The following is a 20515-nucleotide window of genomic DNA, read 5'->3' as shown; positions in this document are numbered from 1 at the left end:
GGTACGTGACTTATTTTTACTGGAAAAAAGAAAAGTTGATGTAAAAAGTCATTAAATGATTTCAGTGCAGATGGGGTCTGGTTATTGTGCGGTCATATAACTTTAGATACGAATCTGGTCATATAGATCGGCATGCAGGTGAGGATGCCCCGGGCTTCTCTCCCTGGGGCAGTCCTAATTCATACCATAAAAAAAGTCCACTGGGTCATATAGTTTGGCATGTAGGCGGTCACCTTGGGCTTCTCTAGCTGGGGCAGCCTTAATCCACATCATACCCACCTCAGGATCTGTAATTCCCTGCCTCTCTGTCTAGGATCCTTTCCTCTCACCACCATTCATTGTATCTCTATTCAGTTTATATCTGAACTAAATTTCAAAGAATCTTTTGTCTGCACCCTACATTGAGACATTTTGCTTGAACTTAGAGTATCTTGCCTTTTTATTTCACGTTGATATATACTTTATGATAAATTATTTGTAAGATTAGCTAATTTATGTTTCTGATTTCCAGTACATTATAGGATCCACTAGTTAAGAAACTACTGCAATCACCAGCAAATGCAAATCACCTAGAAGCACAACGGGTGCATTCTAAACACTAATAACCCTTAGTGTAATTAAATTAATACATAAAATAAACATCAAGCAAGTGAAAAGTTGGAAAACTAAGATGGTGATTAGAAAGAAGGGTCATGCTCATTGCTTCATTAAAGAAAAATAATTGATTTTATCACTGACATGATATTGCATATAAGTTAACAAATGAAGATTATTATAGTACTGCTTTTTGAATATGGCATCATTAGTCTTTATTGAGACACGAAACATGTTTTATAGAACTCCTCTATCACCCTTCCTCATTGGTTTGCTGTAGTGTTTATAACCCACTTGTTTTCCTGATCTTTACCAGATGACAAATCCCTTCCCATCCAAACACAAGTGATGAAAATAAGTGGAAACAGCAGGCTACAATTTGTAAATTTGCATATTTTAGGATTATAAATTGACTTCTCCATTACAGTGAAAATGGAAAGAAGTATAAATGCTCCTGAGAGATATATGCTTCTGTCTTGTATTTCTGTATGCATTATGTATGTGTGTGTCTGTTGATATAAGAAAATTTGAATGAGGGTGGTGGTATGATTTTTTATATTTTCCTAGACTTATAATATTATGGTAGGTGGTCCGTATGCAGTTGGATTTACATATATTTGTATTTGTAATGTGTTATCTATATTATTATTTGAAAAATACAAAAACAAATATTAAATTTATGTATACAACATCACTTGCACAATGATCAAAAAGTAGTGATTTACTTATAAACCTTTATTAAAACATCAATAAATAAAATTTTTACTATCCTTATACAAACATCAAATGAGGTCAGTGAAATTCACACAGCTTTAACAAAGAAATATCATATTTGGCCATTAGATTACAGAGTTTATTTAAGTGAATTGCAAAGTAAAAATGATTTATCTACAAAATCTTCAATACTTGATTTCCAATTTTGCAAAAGTGTAAAAGTCTTTCCTCATTGCGTTCTTTAAATTTAACCATTTAGAAACCTACCTGTTGAGTAAGTCTTTCTGATCTTATCTCTGATACATAAACAATAGGCAGATTACATTCTATTTTGACCCCGTGACTGCTGGGAATTAAATCTCTAAAGTTTTTGCATTCTGTGTTATGAGAACATGATTAATTAGATTTCTGGTTCTATATTTTCCACTGTGAATGCTACAACAATTCTAGCAAATCCTAAACTTTTAATTTTGACTCCATTCACCAAATTGATCAGTCATAAATTTACCATAATTTATTTTAAGGTTATGTTTCATGGCTATCATGAATCTATACCCTCCTCATGTGAGCCAGATGTCTAATAGAATTCGGATAGATCCTCGACTTAATGATTTCCATCTGCTGTTTCTGGTTTATACCGTTTCCTCCATTTCTGATATCTCGTTTGCCTCCCATTTAGAAATATTGTAATCTTACATTTTAGTTTTCATTAGTCATTGTCTGACTGTTTTTTCCCCCAGGTACATGTCAATTACCCTCATTTCTATAATGTGTTGACTATGTAGGGGCAGAAAAGTTTTCCCTTCTTCCCACTAGGTTCTTTCACTGGCTTAATAATTAAATTGATTTAATAAGAGATTAAAAGGAGAAAAACAAATTTAATTTCATTTGCATAGGAGCCCCATAAAAATACGAGACTCAAAGAAGTGACCAAAGCTTTTAAAACTTGTATAAAAAAGAGACAGTAAATTTGTAAAAAATTGACAAGACTAAAGGATTTAGGCTTCAGATAGTAAATTAGTGTAGAAGAAACAAGGTGTGTTTATGTAGCCTTCTTGGTCCTCAATTCCCTACCTCTGGTGATAAGGATGGCTTCTACCTTCCTGGTACAGCAAGCGTAACTTTCACATGAGACATTTATTTCCTGCTTTTAGGGATGAATTTAAATATAGACCATTGCGGATATCTTACCAATTGTGGGACCAGCCCCATGGCCAAATGGTTAAGTTCGTGTGCTCTACTTCAGTGGCGTAGGGTTTTGCTGGTTCAGATCATGGGCATGGACGTGGCACCACTCATCCAGCCATGTTGAGGTGGCATCCCACATAGCACAACCAGAAGGACCTATGACTAGAATACATGATTATGTACTTGGGGGATTTGGGAAGAAGAGGAAGAAGGAAAAAAAACAGAAGATTGGCAACAGATGTTAGCTCAGGTGTCATTCTTTAAAAAAAAATTAATATAGACCATTGTGAATATCTTACAAATATTTTTGTGTTTTCCCTATATTATTTAACTTTCCTCAATGCACAACATCATATATTTCAAATATTATCTTGTGTTGCCTGAGCTGTCTCTAACAACCTCATTATACTGGTAGTGAAAGTGAGATCTAGAAGTACTCAGCAAACTTCTGGAGTTTCATAGGCATTATGGTTTTGACTCAAATAAATTGCTCTTACTAGGTTCCTAGTACAGTGTAAGGAACATCAGAGCCTTGTACTAAGTGAGATAAGTCAGACAAAGAAAGACAAATACTGTACAATATGACTTAAATGGCATCTAAAAAAACCCGTCTTATAGAAACACAGTGTGGAATGGTGGTTCCCTGGGTCTCAGGGTAGGGGAGTTGAGGAGATGCTGATTGAAAGGTAAACACTTGTAGTTATAAGAGGAATAAGCTCTGGAGATCCAATGCACAGCACTGTGATTATAGTTACCATACTGTATTATATACTTCAAAGTTGCTAACAAACTAGATCTTAAATGTTCTCACCACAAAAGGGAAATACTAATTATCTGATGAGGAGCATGTGCTAGCTAATGATATGGTGGTAACTGTATTCCAGTATATAAAAGTATGAAATAAACTCTGTATTGAACAATTCCTAGAAGCACAAGAAAATAATTAAAATGGTGCCCCTGGAGTTGTGCAGCATGGCGGCCGTGGGGATACTCTCTGTATTGACCATGTTCTGAGTGACATTTTAAAATGTGTGAATCATTTCAGGATGCTGACAAGCACAAATTTCCATGTGTTCACTAACTTCTACTGCTGATTGCAATGTACAATAATACATTCCTGCTGTATACTCTGCCACGTGATTAACATTTCTTTATCACAAAAAAAGTAAATTCAAAATTTGTATATACACAATTTACTAAATGATAAATATGAACCAGAGTATACCTTCAAATACTCCAGGTAATTTGTTTCTTCTTAAACCACACTGGGAACTAGATAGAGGCATAGACTTTTTTCAGGGTCCTATAAAGCTAGACTAGACCTTAGGCTAAAAGGTTAAAATAAAGTATTCTTGATATGGGGTAAGGGCATCTTAGTGATATATTTCAATGCTTTTATGCATTTTACTGTGTCTATTTGTGTGATTATGTTGATGCAAATATACTTTACTCTTATATGAGATATTAAGAAAACAAAGCTCAAACTAAATAAGTGTAATAAATTGTCACCTGTTCAACTGAAGACACTAACGCATTTGTGTTACCCAAGAGCTTTAGTACCATTATCTACTTCTCTGATACATCTTTGAAGGAATGGAAATTGACCTTGGTCACTTTGTTCTGATTCCTTTCTAAACTCATTTTCCTGTCAGGTGCTTCTCTGTCTCCAGGGGTGACCAATCTCTTCAGATTTCACTTTGTTGAGGCAAGACCTAAATTTAGGTGCCTAAACATGACTTCCCCTGAAGACTATTTAGTATAACTTCCCTCCAACACTTTCCTTAAAACCTGAGCCTCAGTGGCTACATTATAATCAGAAATTGGATAATTAACCTCCCAAAGAGATTTGTCTTTAATTGGAGCTGACTTTCTTATATCATGGAAGAAAATGACTTAATTGGAATTTAAGACATCAGAGACAAGCGAGAAAAAAAATCTATGTCTAATATGTTCCTTGGTGCCACAGTGCATCTAAATGTAATACTATGTAGGCAACTGTTTACTTATAAACTCTTTCTTTTAGAAAATAGTTGTATGGCCCTGAATCATGGACCATTATTAGAAAGTTCAGTACATAATAGTGATACCAAGGAAAACCAGGTTCACTAAGTCTCCTTGTTGCTGGAAACATTATTAGGAGTGCTTATGGGTTGAATAAGTCATCTTTGTTTTTTAATAGCAAAATGAAGAATTATCCACTGGAATACTCTGTGAAAGTTACACTTTATTGTGTATAATGAATTTCTAGGGTTAAAAATTTATAATAATAAAATCCTAAAGCTTCCTGTAATCTGGTTTCTTATAATCTGCTCTTGGAAAATATTTTTGATGTGAAAATGAACAGAAAAAAACATTTCTGTATATATGAATCTGTAGAGAGAATCTTTACGATAATTATATACATAAATCAAAAACTACTTCTGTAACCAGAACTCAGACCGAAAAATAGTGCGTTACCAGTGTCAACAAGGCCTTCTATATGCTCCCTCCTGAGTTATTGATCTTTTACCACCAAGGAATGTTTACTTTTTTGCGCTTTGTCATGATAGATTAGTTTTATACTTTTTGAACCACATGTAAGTGGATGCTACAGTATGCACTGTTTCATTCAACATCATGCTTGTGCAATCCATTCTTACTGTCACATGCAGTTGCAGTACATTCATTCTAATTAATTCTAATTAATTCTAATGTGCAGTTAAGTTCACATATTCCACTTCTGTGGCCTAGGGGTTTGCCAGTTCAGATCCCAGGTGCAGACATGGTTCTGCTTGGCAAGTCATGCTCTGGTAGGCGTCCCACAAATAAAGTAGAGGAAGATGGGCACGAATGTTAGTTCAAAGCAGTCCTCCTTAGCAAAAAGAGGAAGATTGGTGGCAGATGTTAGCTCAGGGCTAATAGTCCTCAAAAAAAAAAAAAAAGTGTTTCTTAAATTCAAAATGCAGAACATAAGGTCAGTTAAATGGGTTCAGCTCTATGTTGTTGAGAGTCCTGCAACCCCCTGCTATTTATCTGTCATCATTACCACTTCTATTTCAGAGCAACTTGGCTTCAAAATGTAATTTATTTTTTGGTTATGAATATATTCACACCCATCTGTCATTGTTTTTTAATCTCCCCAAATACAGAAGTAGATTTGTACATTACTCCTTGATAGTATCAAATCCATATAGAAACAGACTGTGATAGCTGCAATGTGCAACAAAGATTATTCAGCTCAGACCCTTCTTTCGGTAGAGTGGAAATGAAAGCCCTAAGGGGAAAAGCGATGTGTTGAAGGTCACAGTTATTGTGAGTCAAGAGTAGATTCAGACTGATTTTGTTGTCATTGTTTCTCTAGGTCATAGCACATTTCTAGAGTTGACATCAACCTGGATTAAATGTGTTGCCTCTAAAGAAACAGCCACACACTTATCAAAATAGTGAGAATTAGCATTGTTTGCTATAACACATTATGCTAACCAGCTTTTTGCCAATGTGTAGTTAATTTCTTGTATCATTCTATGTATAACTTAATCTGTCATCACTTCTTGTGTTGATGTTTAACAATACCAGGGCCTGGGCAGAAATAAGAAGCTATGATGAAGGAATTGACCTACAATATTGACTCATTATAAAGACATCGATAATATCTTACTCGACAATAATATTTGCCATCAATAAGTGGTAGGTATACTATGACAAACATAAGAATTAGAGAAATAGAAAGTGAAGAAAATGGTTAGTATTGAATTAAATGAAGTAAAATATATTAAAATATTTCAATACTAGCTTTCCTTGACTTTCTTTGGAAAATCCACACAGAAATATCTTGCAGTCATAGTCCAAGACCCTAGTTGAATCATGAGTTTCCCAATGTTTCCATTAAGTGATTATTCATCCTTTGCTTTCACAAATTTAGACACAAGATCTCACAACTTATAAAAATCGGTCAATTCCACTTGGAGACATCCTTTTATTGAACTTAAAATACATCATGTAATAGACAATGTTTCCTTGTCTTTAGTTCACACATTAGAATTATATCTGCTTATAGGAGCAAAGATCCAGATGAAATCTGATTTCAAATACAGTATAGCTGTCTTATCAGAGCGCAGTGTGCTACTTGGATGGCATCTTCATACTTCTGAGACTGACGCCCAACTTTTCTTGGACTTTAGTGATTCGATCCCACTCCTGCCATGCTCTTGTTCAAGATAGAATATAGTTCATAGGCAAAATTTCAAAAGCACATAACCCAAATTTCAAATGGGTTGATTGTGGAGATATTATGACTAAAAGGAGCATCCCCCATCATTTTTTTCTACCTCTATACTTCCCCCTACCATGTCTCAAAATCCCAATAAAACTACCACCCTGGAGAGCAGAGGAGTCTCATTGTCCTTTGTTCTACTTGGGGTATACTGCCCATTGGAAATGTTTTCACACAAAGACATTTAACAAGGGAACATAGATAGCCTTAGATATTGATGACTTTTAGCTTGTGTAATTGTAGCAAACATATGAGTGCCCTTGATTCTTGTATGGTCTTTCAGATGCATGTCCTTGCCTTGTTTCTAAACAAGGCACTTCTGGTGATTAAATCATCAGCAAACTAGAGCAGACCTGTGTAAAGTTATCAAATATCTTGTAAATGTTCAGATAAGAGCTCTTTGGTTTAATTATTTTCCAAATAATTTATGTGTATGTCTTTAACTTTCCATTACCTGTAAGTATCCACACCCAGTTTTTGTTCTTACTTATAAGATACAAAAATGAATTCAAGGCACATACTAGATCCCCAGTGATTGTTTTAGCCTTATATGTAACAAACATTCAATAAAAATTAACTTTTTATAGTGTCTTTCTTTCAGATGCTATGCTGTTGCTTGAGTAAAGAGATAAAATGCAAAGCCCTAAATCTCAGAGTTAAAAACCCTACACTGATGTAAAGAATTTAGGAAACAGAGCCATATAATCAACAATATTCTGAGGCACAGGGTGCTGTGTGAACCAAACTGAGAGTGCTGGAAGGGAAGAAAGTCCCACGGAGGAAGTGACTCAGTTGTAATTTGCAGCACGTGGGTTGACTCGTCAGGTCAGTCCCCTTTGCCCTCTATATCCTAGCCACAGTGGTCTCCTTTAAATTCAAGAGAAATGGCATGCTTCTGCCCACATCAAGTCGTCTCTAATTGTTGATTCATCTCCCTAAAATTCTTTCTCTACCAGCTCTCAGTTAATTTCCACTTATCTTTTAGATCCCAGATTGACTCCATTTCCAGGAAGCACTTTTTAACTTTGTTCACTATATGTGAACAATTTGTTTTGGGTTTATAGTGACTAGTCTTTCTACATTATGGGAGAAATATAGTTTATTATAAATAATTTGAATGATTATTTGATTAATTTTTCACTTCCTTTAGGTGATAAGCTTCATTAGTACAAAAGCCACTGGAATCACCATGAAATACACAACACATAGAAGTGCAACAAACACTTAGAAAACTCTTAGTAACTTTAAGAAAAGTAAATAAGTGCAAAAATAAAAGATTTAGAAAACAAAATTTTGGCAAAATAGGAGTTTAGAAATTTTCCACAAATAGGGAGTACAAAATATTCAAGATATAAAATTACACATGGCATATTTAGGGAATGACACATATTAGTGTGGCAGGAACACTGTATAAATACTTATTGGATCACCCCATAGTAGCAAAAACAATTTTGATTTTCATGTGTTATACTGCAATATTGGGAGAAAATGTATACATATATATACCTTTTCAGTGAAACCACTTTATATTTTTAAACATTTTTATGTGTTATAGTGTAAGATTGAGAGAAAAACATACATCTAAATTTTCAATGGGACCACTTTTTATTTTTAAGTTTTTTCAGAGCTTCTTTCACATCTTTGTTCCGTATGCTATAAATCAGGGGGTTTAACATGGGACTCACAAGAGTGTAAAACAATGAGGTCATTTTGTCTTGATCTAGGGAGTAAGAAGAACTGGGCCTGAAATACATGAATAGTAGAGCTCCCTGAAAAATCGCAACAACAGATATGTGAGAGGTGCAGGTGGAGAAAGCTTTGAACCTCCCCTCAGCAGAGTGGATCTTTATCACCGCTAGGATGATATAACAATAAGACACAAAAAGTCCTGAAAGAGTAGTGAGTTCAATCAAGCCAAAAATGGTAAATATCACTAACTCATTGTCCTGTGTATCTGAGCAAGATAGCAAAAGTAGAGGAGGGATATCACAGAAGAAATGGTTAATCTCATTTGACCCACAGAAACATAAGCGTAATGTTAATATTGTATTTATCAAAGCATCCATAATTCCCATCATGTAAACCCCAAGCATGAGCACGGAGCAAACTCTGCTGGACATGTTGACTGTATAGCGCAAGGGGTTGCCAATGGCCTTGTACCGATCAAAGGCCATCACCACCAGCAGTAGACACTCAGAATCTACAAAAGTACAAAAGATCAACCACTGCAGAGCACAACCATAGAAGGAAATTGACTTGTTCTTGGCAATGAAGCCTACTAGCATCCTGGGTCCAACTGCTGTGGAACAGCAGAGGTCACTGAAGGAGAGGTGGCTGAGGAAGAAATACATTGGTGTGCAGCTGGGAATCCATTCTAATTAAAATGATCATCCCAAGGTTTGCAACAAGAATAGTGAGATAAACTATTAGAAACATGGCAAATAGGGTCACTTTCATCCCAGGGTTATTGCTAATTCCTAGGAGAAGGAATTCATTCAAGGAAGAGCAATTTTTCCCATCCATTCTTCTTTCTTCTTCTCAAATTCTACAGAAATGAAGAAGAAAAATGGTAGGTAAAAGTTTTAACTCTTCTTGACACAAAAATGTAATCTACAAGTCAGAAAGAATTTATTTCAGTACATTAAATTCATTATTGTCAAAAAATAGTCCAGTTAAGTTTTATTGTTATGCTGTTCACAAAAGTAAAACTGTCTGGCATACGATTTTGAGAAAGTCCGATTCTCAGTTTGGATGTCATCCATGAGGTAGGTGGCTTGTGTGAAACTTCATTGCTCTATCTCAGCAGTCAGTCATGAACTGAGAGCTCATTAGAGGTCAAATATAATATGAAAGAAACACCTAAATTAAAGACAAAGCTGGAATATATAGCCTTATATTTGAAAAATAAATATCCAATTAAGCGTTAAAGTGATTCCACTGAGTTCTTCAAGAATCATGATTTGGTTAAGAGTGTGTATTAAATTTAGACATAATGAATGTATCTCTCATTTTAAAATAATGAACAATATGATGGTACTCTTCTTACTCTATGTTGTTTTACTGTTTATTGAGACATTAGATATATTTTGATAAACTTGTCTCTAGAAATATATTACTGCTTTGACACATTATTATTACTTACATGCAGGAGTGTCCTGATGCCAAAGACCATGTCTCTTGACCAGCAAAAAGAAATCTTAAAAACAAGTGGAAACAGCAGAATTTAACACATATGTTTCTGTTTCCTAAATTTCAAACTTCACTTTTTTATTAAAAATAGACCTTGGAACAGAAATAATAAATATATCTTTGATATATAGGCTTCTGTGTGTATTTGTGTGTGTGTGTGTGTACATGTACCTATGTCCCTCTCTCTATCTATATGAGAATTGGAATGTAAGTGATGATCTGATTTTGTTTTGATTTCAGTAAATATGGTATGCGGGTCATATCGGGTTGAATTTGCACAAATTAATATTTGTATTGTGATATCTCAATTATTACTGATAAAAAACGGAAAAAACTCTTAAATTTGCATATGTTCTTTCAACAGTGATTAAAAAACCCAATGTTTTTATCTTAATTTTGACTGAGATAGAAGTAAAAATGTTAATTTACTAAACAAAATGAATCTGAATCATCCTGCTTTAATAAGAAATATCACTTTTTCTCATTAGATTTTAGACTACTAAACAAAGGAAATAAATTTAAAAATATATTCATTTACATTATTCTAAATATTTGATTCTTCATTTTTCCAAATGTAAGGGTTTTTTTCCTTCATTCTTTAAATTTGGTGACTCAGGTACCTACCTGTGATGAGCAAGTCTTTCTGTGCTTGTCTCCGGGAGCTGAACAATACAAGCAGATCACGTTTTATTTTTACTTAGTGACATTTGGGACTTAAATCTCTGAAGCCTCTGTCCACACATGTCTGTATTATGCAAACGTGTGATTAATTAAATTTCTAAGTCTATATTCTCCCACACGAATGTTGCAGTATTTTCAGCAAAACGTAACATTTAATTCTTCACACTTGCACAAAATTGATCAATGTCAGGAAGGTAAAATGATTTTTGCATGTGATTCATTGCTACCCTGAGTCTATACCATCTCCCTCCAGTCAAATCAGGGATGTAATGAAACTCAAGGAGACCCTTTACTTAATTATTTAATCTGTTGATTATTACTTGTCTTGTTAAAATTTTTAATTAATACATTTATTAAATAATATGATTATTTTGTTTATTTCTCTAATTATTTTCATCCTATGTATTTCATTTCAGAAACAATCTCCTCCAGCTTTCCAGTGAGAAATATAATTTTTCAAAGATTATATTAAATACTTTTTACTTTAATTAAAAATCTGTGATTCTATTCCTATAGCACATGTCATCCAACGGGATTTCAAATATTTCATGACTGTATAACATCCACTATACTTAGCACATTTTTTCTTGAATTATGTTTTTCCATTCATATATGTCTTTTACTACATTGTAAGCTTCTTAAGAATGACAGCAGCTTTTGACTAATTTCTATATACACTGCAACCTTAGCACCAGGACTTGCAAAATATTGTCTATTCTAATATTTATATCTAAATATATATATATATATATATATATTGAGGAAGATTAGCCCTGAGCTAAGATCTGTTGCCAATCTTCCTCTTTTGGCTGAGGAAGACTGGCCCTTAGCTAACATTCGTACCCATCTTCCTCTACTTTATAGGTGGGACGCCTATCACAGCATGGCTTGATGAGTGGTGCCATGTTCACAGCTGGGATCCAAACTGGCAAACCCCGGGCCACCAAAACTAACTTAACCACTGTGCCACCGGGCCAGCCCCCTGTTCCTAAATATTTTAAGTGTGTATACTGGTGGATAATAGACAAATAGTAGAAATACAGAGGTTTATTGGGACTGCTTCAACTAATAGATCATACATGCATGTGTGCATGGAAGAGGCTTTAATAAAAACCAGAAATGTATTTGCTTCTAAAATAATTTAGTTTGCTTTTATTAAATACAATTTTTAAAAGTTGAAAAATATTGGAGGGTAATTTTGTGTCCTTTCCAAATCCTTCCCAACAGCTATTATGCAATGCTCTATGATCCGTCAACCTTTGTCTGGCTTTTTGGTCCCTGGTTTGATTGAGCTCCATCAGCAGGAACGAGAACTAATCAACCATTCGCACAGACCTGACTGGTATCAACTTTCTACTCTCCTTTTTGTAATTGAATTTTACATACCTTCTTAATCATTATTTTTTGCTCTCTGCGTGGATGCAAACAATAAGAAAAATTCACACACACCTTTATATATTTAATTTGAATACAGACAGTTCCCGACTTACATTGGTTCGACTTAAAACAAGTTTTTGATTTTAAGATAGTGTGAAAGCTATACGTATTCCGTAGAAACCATAGTTTGAATTTTGAATTTTGATCTTCTTCCAGGCCAGCAATCTATGATACCGTGCTCTCTCATGATGCTAGGCAGTGGCAGTGAGCAGCAGCTGCCAATCATATACGTGATCATGGGAATAATCAATCTATACTCTACAGTGTTCAAGTGTGTTCAAGGTGTACCACATAATGATTTAATATATTTATACATTGTAAAACTTATCATTACCACAATAAGTTTAGTTAATATCCATTATCTCATGTACTTACAAATATTTGTGTGTGTGATGAAAATTTTAAGATCTACGGTCTCAGCAGCTTTCAAATAGAATATAGTATTGTTAACTATAGTTACCATGTGGAACAAAACATCGCAAGAACTTATTTATCTTATGACTGGAAGTTTGTACATTTTGACCATATTCACCTATTTCCCCTATTCTTCACCCGCATCTCTGGCAACCACCCATCTGTTCTGTTTCTATGAATTTAGTTTTTTTTAGATTGAACACATAGGTGAGATTATACAGTATTTGTCTTTCTCTAACTTTTGTCAATTAGCATAATGCAGTCAGGTTTTATCCATGTTGTTGCAAATGGCAGGATTTCCTTATTTTCAATAGCTAAATAATATTCCATTTTGTGTGTCTGTGTGTGTACGTATATATACATATATAAACTCAAATTCTTTATTCATTCATCTGTTGATGGAGACTTAGATTGCTTCCATATCTTGACTATCGTGAATCCTGCGTCAATGAACATGGGAGTGGAGATATCTTTGATTTCCTGTTTTCACTTTCTTTGTATATAGACTGAGAAGTGGGATTGCTGGATCATATGATAGTTCTATTTTTAATATTTGAGGAACCTCCACACTGTTTTCCATAGTGTCTGTACCCATTTACATTCCCGCCAACTGTGCACAAATGTTCCCTTTTCTCTCAACCTTGGCAACACTTGTTATCCCTTATCTTTTTGATGATAGCCATTCTAACAGGTGTGAGGTGATATCTTGCTGTGGTTTTGATTTGCATTACCTTGATTGTTAGTGATGTTTAGCACCTTTCTATGTACTCGTTGGCCATTTGAATATCTTTTTGGAAAAATGTTTATTCAGTTCTTTGGACCAATTTTTAAGAGGATTGCTTGTTTTTTTTTGCTATTGAATTGTGTGAGTTCTTTATATATTTTAGATATTAACTTTTTATCTGATATATGAATTACAAATATGTTCTTTCATTCCATAGATTGCCTTTTCATTTTGTTGACAGTTTCCTTTGCTGTGAAAAGGATTTTTAGTTTGGTGTAGTTCAACTGTTTATTTTTGCTTTTGTTGTCAAATTCAAAAAAGTACTAGCCAAGACCAATGGCAAGAACTTTACCTTCTATGTTTCATTTAGGAGCCTTATGGTTTCAGGTCTTACATTCAAGTCTTTAATTCATTTTGAGTTGATTTTTCTGTAGCGCGTGAGATAGGAGTCCAGTTTCATTCTTTTGCATGTGGCTGTCTAGTTTTCCCAGCACCATTTATTAAAGAGACTCTCTTTCTTTATTGTGTATTCCTGGATCTATTGTCATAAATTCATTGAGTGGATATGTATGAGTGGATTTATTTCTGGGTTTTCTATTATGTTCCATTAATTGATGTGTCTGTTTTTATGCCATACCATACTCTTTTTTTTTTTTTTTTTGGAGGAACATTAGCTCTCAGCTAACACCTGCTGCCAATCCTCCTCTTTTCTGCTGAGGAAACAGGCCCTGAGCTAACCTCCATGTCCATCTTCCTCTATTTTATATGTGGCACCCCTGCCACAGCATGGCTTGACAAGCAGTGCTCAGGTCCTCACCTGGGATCCAAACTGGCTAACCTTGGACCGCAGAAGCAGAATGTGGCAACTTAACTGCTGTGCCACTGGGCCAGCCCCCATACCATACTCTTTTCATTACTATAACTATGTGATGTAGATTGAAATGAGGAAGTGTGATGCCTTCAGATTTGCTCTGCTTTCTCAAGATTGCTTGATTATTAGGAGTCTTTTTTAGTTCCACACAAAGTTTAGGATTCTTTTTCCCATTTCTGTAAAAACTGCCATAGGAACAATGATAGGGATTGCATTAAATATGTAGATTGATTTGGGGAGTACGGACATTTTAACAATACTAATTCTTCCAATGCATTCTCATGGAATATCTTTCCATTTGTTTGCATCTTCTTCAATCTCTTTCATCAATTTTTTTATAGATTTCAGTGTATAGGTCTCTCACCTCCTTGGATAAATTCTTTCCGAAGTAAATGGGAAATGGAATTTTTTTCTTAATTTTTATTTCCAATAAATCGTTATTAGTGTATAGAAATGCAGCTGGTTATTGGATGTTGACTTTGTGTCCAGAACTTTACTGGATTTGTTTAGTAGTTCCAACTGTTTTTTGGTGGAGTCTTTAGGGTTTTCTATAGGTAGTATCATGTCATCTGCATATAGGGACTGTTTCACTTCTTTCTTCCCCATTTGGATGTCTTTTACTTCTTTTCTTGCCTAATTGTTCTGGATAGAACTTTCAGTATAATATCGAATAAAAGAACAAAGTTTAGGCATCCCTCACTTATTCCTCATCTTTCAGGAAAAGATTTCATCTTTCCCCTGTTGAACATGATGTTAGCTGTGGGCTTGTCACATATGACCTTTATTTATATTGAGGTAAGTTTCCTCTATTCCTAGTTTGCTGAAAGTTTTATCATGAAAGGATGTTGAATTTTGTCACACGTTTTTTCTGCATATATTGAGGTGGTCGTATGATTTTCTATTTCATTTTTTAATGTGGTGAATAAACTAATTGATTTGTAGATGTTGATCTATCCTTGCACTCCTGGAATAAATCGCACTTATTCATGGTGTACTATCCACTTAATGTACCATTGAATTTGGTTTACAGACATTTTATTGAGAACTTTTGCATCTATGTTCATCAAGAACATTGGCCTTTCATTTTTTCTTTTTTTTTTGTAAAAAGAAGAATCACTTTTTATTGTTTTTATAAAAATGATGCATGCTCATTTATAAAAATTCCACATAATACAAAAAGAAAGCAACAGTTCACTCAAAATAATTCTCTAAATATAATTAATGTTACATTTTTTTAATTGCAGTAACATTGGATTATAACATTATATAGCTTTCAGATGTACATCATAATATATTTCGAATTCTGTGTAGATTACACCATGTTCACTACCCAAAAACTAATTATAGACCATCCCCTCACATGTGAGCCTAATCACCTCTTTTGGCTTCCCCCCGGCCTTTCATTGTAGTGTCTTTATCTGGTTTTAGTCTCAAGATATGATGGGTTCACATATTGCCTCCTCTTCTATTATTTTGGAAGAGTTTGAGAGGGATTGGTATTAATTCTTTAAATGCTTGATAGAATTCACCAATGAAGACATCAGGGCCTGAACTTTTCTGGAAATTTTGATCCTTTTCTTTTTTTCTTTTGAGGATGATTAGCCCTGAACTAACTACTGCCAATCCTCCTCTTTTTGCTGAGGAAGACTGGCCCTGAGCTAACAACCATGCCCATCTTCCTCTGCTTTATATTTGGGACACCTATCACAGCATGGCTTTTGCCAAACGGTGCCATGTCCACACCCGGGATCCAAACCAGGGAACCCCAGGCCGCCAAGAATCAGAACATGTGATCTTAACTGCTGCGCCACTGGCCCTGCCCCCATGGAAGTTTTGATTTCTGACTCAATCTCCTTAAGAATAATTGGTCTATTCGGATTTTCTATTTTTGCATAATTCAGCCTTGGTAGATTGTATATTATAGAAATTTATCGATTTCTTCTAAGTTGTCTAATTTTCAGTGTATAATTGTTCACATTACTCTCATGATCCTTTGTGTTTGTGTACAATCAATTGCAACGTCTCTTCTTTCAAATATAATATTATTTATTTGAGATCCTTCTCTTTTTTTCTTGGTAAGGCTAATTAAAGATTTGTCTATTTTGTTTTTCTTTTCAAAACATAAGCTCTTAATTTAATTGATCTTTCCATTGTTGTTTTAGTCCCTATTCCATTTATTTCAGCTCTGATCTTTGTTATCTCCTCCCTTATACTAAACTTTGGCTTAGTTTTTTCCTACTTTTCTATTTCCTCGAGGTACAAAGTTCTCTCTTTTTTTACTTAATGTAAGCACTTCTCACTATAAACTTCCCTCTTAGAACTGCTTTTGCTGCATGCCCTACATTTTGGTATGCCATGTATATATTTTTAATTTTCTCAAGGTATTTTTGAGTTCTCTCTTAATTTCTTCTTCAACCATTATTTGTTTAGGAGCATGTTGTTTAATGTCCACACATTTGTGAATGTTTCAGTTTTCTTCTTTTAATTGATTTCTTGTTTGATACCATTGTGATGCTTCACACGATTCCAATCTTCTGTGGCATTCCTGAATGAAATTCCTGTTGGCTATCAGAGTCAGGTGATCTGGGAACATTTTCCTCAGGTGGTAGCCACAAAAGCTGGGGTGCAAACATGTTTACAAGCTCCTCCCAAGGAGATACTGGGGACTTGGGGTGGTCAGGAGTGAGAGAGTCGGGGAGGCATCTGCAGACTTTCCTGCTCTCTTCAGAGGAGCCCAGTCTGCCCCTAGATGCATGCTAAATTTGAAGCCTTACCTTTAGGCAGCATCTTTTAAGATATGAAAATAGAAACCTTACAGGAAGAGACTAAAAGATGGGCTTTTCTGCCCCCTATCTCTGCTGTAAGACCTGGTATATTAACTACAGCTAATGCTGTCTTCTCTTAATAACTGTTTTTTTTTTTTTTTTGCTTGCTGCACTCTTATGGTTCTCCTGGGTGCAATATCCATTGGCTTTCAAAGTTATGGAATTTGGATGCGTGTCCTTCTGGTGGGAATCTTAAAAGATGCAGTACTAGATGTGGTGTTCAAACCCTCTACTCCTCAAAGAGAAGCTGGGAGCTAAGTGTGTCTTCCCAATTATATGTGTCTGTGTTGGGAGTGGGGGTTATGGCAAAGTGTCTCTGATCCTTCCTTACCTATTTCAATGTGGACATTTTCTCATTGCTCAATGTGTAGGAGTCACTTAGCAAGTTTTTTATTATTATTATTTATTTCAGAGAGAATTGTATCATGTACAATTGTTCTTTTCATGTGTTCATGGGAGAAGAGCCATTCAGGAGCCTCCTATGTTACCATATTTAAAAACTGTCCCTTATCTCTGAAAATATTGTATTTGAAAAATAATGTTAGCCATCAGTCATTGGGGATATATGAGAAAGATGTAACTTATAGTGACTAAGAAAGGAGGGGAATCATGATGATTGAATAAATGAAACCTTTTGATATGTTATTTCCTATATAAGTAGAACATCAAGAATGTCATTATAGGCCATCTTCCCAAGGTTCTACTTGAGTCTTGATTCTCTAAAAAATATTCCCCATAACATGTTATCCAATCTCACAACTTTAAGGAGAATGGCCCAAAATTAATCAGTTGATTCTATTTTGGGAATTTCATGTATAGGGCTTAAAATTTCCTTCTCTTTAGTTCACCCTCAAGAAATCTGATAAAACAGCGAATATGTAGATCAAATCATATATTTTTATGTCCTCTAAATTAGCAGCAAAACCTGACACCCATTTTTCTTGGACAATATATTTCAAAGAATGTTTTCTAACATATTGGTGCTCACAAGTAACATTTCCAAAAGAGCAGTGTTAATTGTGAAAATATGGTACAGGTGGAAACTTTTAAATCCTTTTATCAAAAAAAAAATCTCCAAAGATTTTTCTTTTAGCTTGATGCTGTGCAAGTGGTCACAGTGTCCCACAAATGCCCCTTTGAAAACTAGAGAAGCTTCTCGGGCTTTTACTTCCATTCTGAAATGTTTTCACAGAAAGGCATTTTACAATGGCAGCTGGAAAATCTAAGACATTCAGTGGCTTTTAAAAACTTCTACAATTGTAAAGAATAATAAAGAGGATCCTTTAGTCTTACATAGTCATACAAATATCTACCTTATCTCAACAACTTGGTTCAATGCTTTAATCATCAAAAACTAGAGTAGACACAGACAAAACAAACAAACATCAAGAATTTACGAAGAGAAATGCTCTTTACTTCTGGTGTAATTAATATGTAGGTCTTTATGGATCTATTACCTTAGTATCCACAACACTTAAGTAGTTTCTTAAAAGTTATAAAATATGTAAATATTCAAGCCATATACCATGCTCTCAGGCAATTGTTTGTTACTGACATCTCATAAGCACTAAAAAGTTTTTTCTATTTGCTCAGTCCTTAATGTAATTTACCAAGGCACTTTACATTGCTCTTCACAACCTACCCATGTTGGACTTCTTTAATTCTAAAAAGGTATAGAACTGTCTACATCAAGACCTCTGTAACTGTCAGACCCTCTGCCTAGAATCCTTTCCTTTTCCCAGCTTTCTTATTTTTTAGATCTGAGGCTGAATATCTCCATCCAGGGGAGCCTTTTGTCTGCACACTAGATTTCAACATTTTTTTCATATTTTTAAACTCCTAGTTTTTTACTTCATCAAATTTTGAGCCTTATTATGAATTATTTGAGTGCTTAATTAATTAATGTTTGCTTGTTCCTCTAGATTATAGGATTCATTAGTATGGAAAATGTCGGATTCATCATGAAATGCAAAGCATCTAAATAAACAAAAAGCACTTTGTGAAAACTCGATAAATTTTAGTATACTTCAAATAATGCTTGGATGAAAGAATGAGCAAATAAAAATATGCCAAAATTAGAAAAGTCAGCATATTTTACACTGTGAAGGATTATCATAAATTCAAGACCATAGTGAATCACAATATGTTTGGGAAACTGGAATATTTTCTTATGGTTGGCCTTCAGTACAGATACTCATTTAATTAAATATGTGAGAAAATTATGTTTCTCATGTATCATATTATACATTATGAAAACAGCAGTCACTAATTGTGTGTGTGCATGTGTATAAATGGATAACAAAAATTTTAAATCATCTTTTATTTTTCAATTTTCCTGCGGCCTCTTTCATATCCTTGTTCCATAGGTGATAATTCAGAGAGTTTAACATGGGAATCACAAGGGTGTAAAACAGCGAGTTCATTTTGTCTTTATCTAGGGAGTAGCATGAACTCGTCCTGAAATATATGATGAGCATAGTTCCCTGGAAAATTGCCCTTGCAGTTAAGTGGGGGTACAGGTGGAGAGAGTTTTGAACCTCCCCTCAGCAGAGTGAATCTTTAAGACTGATAGGATAATATAACAACAAGAAATAATAACCCTGAAATGACACTCAGTTTAAAGAAGCCAAAAATGGTGAATATTGCTAACTCGTTGACCTGTGTATCTGAGCCAGAGAGCAAATGGAGAGGAGTGATATCACAGAAGAAATGATTAATCTCATTTGACTTACACAAACGTAAACAGAATATCAATGTTGTATGTATGAGAGTATCTCTCATTTCCAGCAAATAAACCCCAGCCTTGAGCAGGGAACACATTCTACTGGACATGTTGACTGTACAGAGCGAGGGGTTGCTAATGGCCTTGTACCTATCAAAGGCCACCATGGCCAACAATAGCCACTCAGAATCTGCACAGGTATAGGAAATGAAGAATTGCAGAGCATAGCAATAGAAGGGGATTGATTTATTTTTGGCTAAAAGGCCCACCAACATTTTGGGCTCAATTGCAGTGGAATAACACATGGAGTTTACACAGAGGTCACAGTAAGAGAAGTGGCTGAGGAAAAATATATTGGTGTGTGTAATTGGAATCCAGTCTAATTAAAATGACCATTCCAAGATTTTCCAAAATATTAGATAAACAGCTAGAAACATGATATTCAGGGCCACTTTCATGCTAAGTTTATTAGTAATTCCCAAGAAAATGAATTCTGTTGAAGAGGAACAGTTTTCTCTGACCATTCCACTTCATTCTTGTCTAAATTTATAAGAAAATAATCAAGAGAGGCTGGCCCCGTGGCCGAGTGGTTAAGTTCGCACACTCCGCGGCAGGCGGCCCAGTGTTTCCTTGGTTTGAATCCTGGGCGTGGACATGGCACTGCTCATCAAACCACGCTGAGGCAGCGTCCCGCGGCGTACCACAACTAGAAGGACCCACTATGAAGAATATGCAACTATGTACCTCGGGGCTTTGGGGAAAAAAAGGCAAAAAATAAAATCTTTAAAAAAAATTAAAAAGAAAAAAAAGAAAATAATCAAGAAAATGATAGATATATTCTAACTCTTCCGGACATCCACAAAATATCTGTAAGACAGTAGTTGATTTCTTTCTGTAACCATCT

At 34.8% G+C, this 20515-nt stretch overlaps 2 pseudogenes; both read right to left on the bottom strand.

Moving 5' to 3' along the window:
* Positions 1–8337: 8337 nt before the first annotated feature.
* On the bottom strand, positions 8338–9274 carry LOC139040423 (olfactory receptor-like protein OLF2; annotated as a pseudogene).
* A 9927-nt stretch (positions 9275–19201) lies between these two features.
* On the bottom strand, positions 19202–20135 carry LOC106844118 (olfactory receptor 5W2-like; annotated as a pseudogene).
* Positions 20136–20515: the final 380 nt, after the last annotated feature.

Source organism: Equus asinus, chromosome 17, assembly GCF_041296235.1.
Source record: "Equus asinus isolate D_3611 breed Donkey chromosome 17, EquAss-T2T_v2, whole genome shotgun sequence".
In the NCBI taxonomy this organism is placed as follows: domain Eukaryota; kingdom Metazoa; phylum Chordata; class Mammalia; order Perissodactyla; family Equidae; genus Equus; species Equus asinus.
Note: the sequence above shows the minus strand (reverse complement) of the source record. Positions and strands in the feature narration are given on the sequence as shown.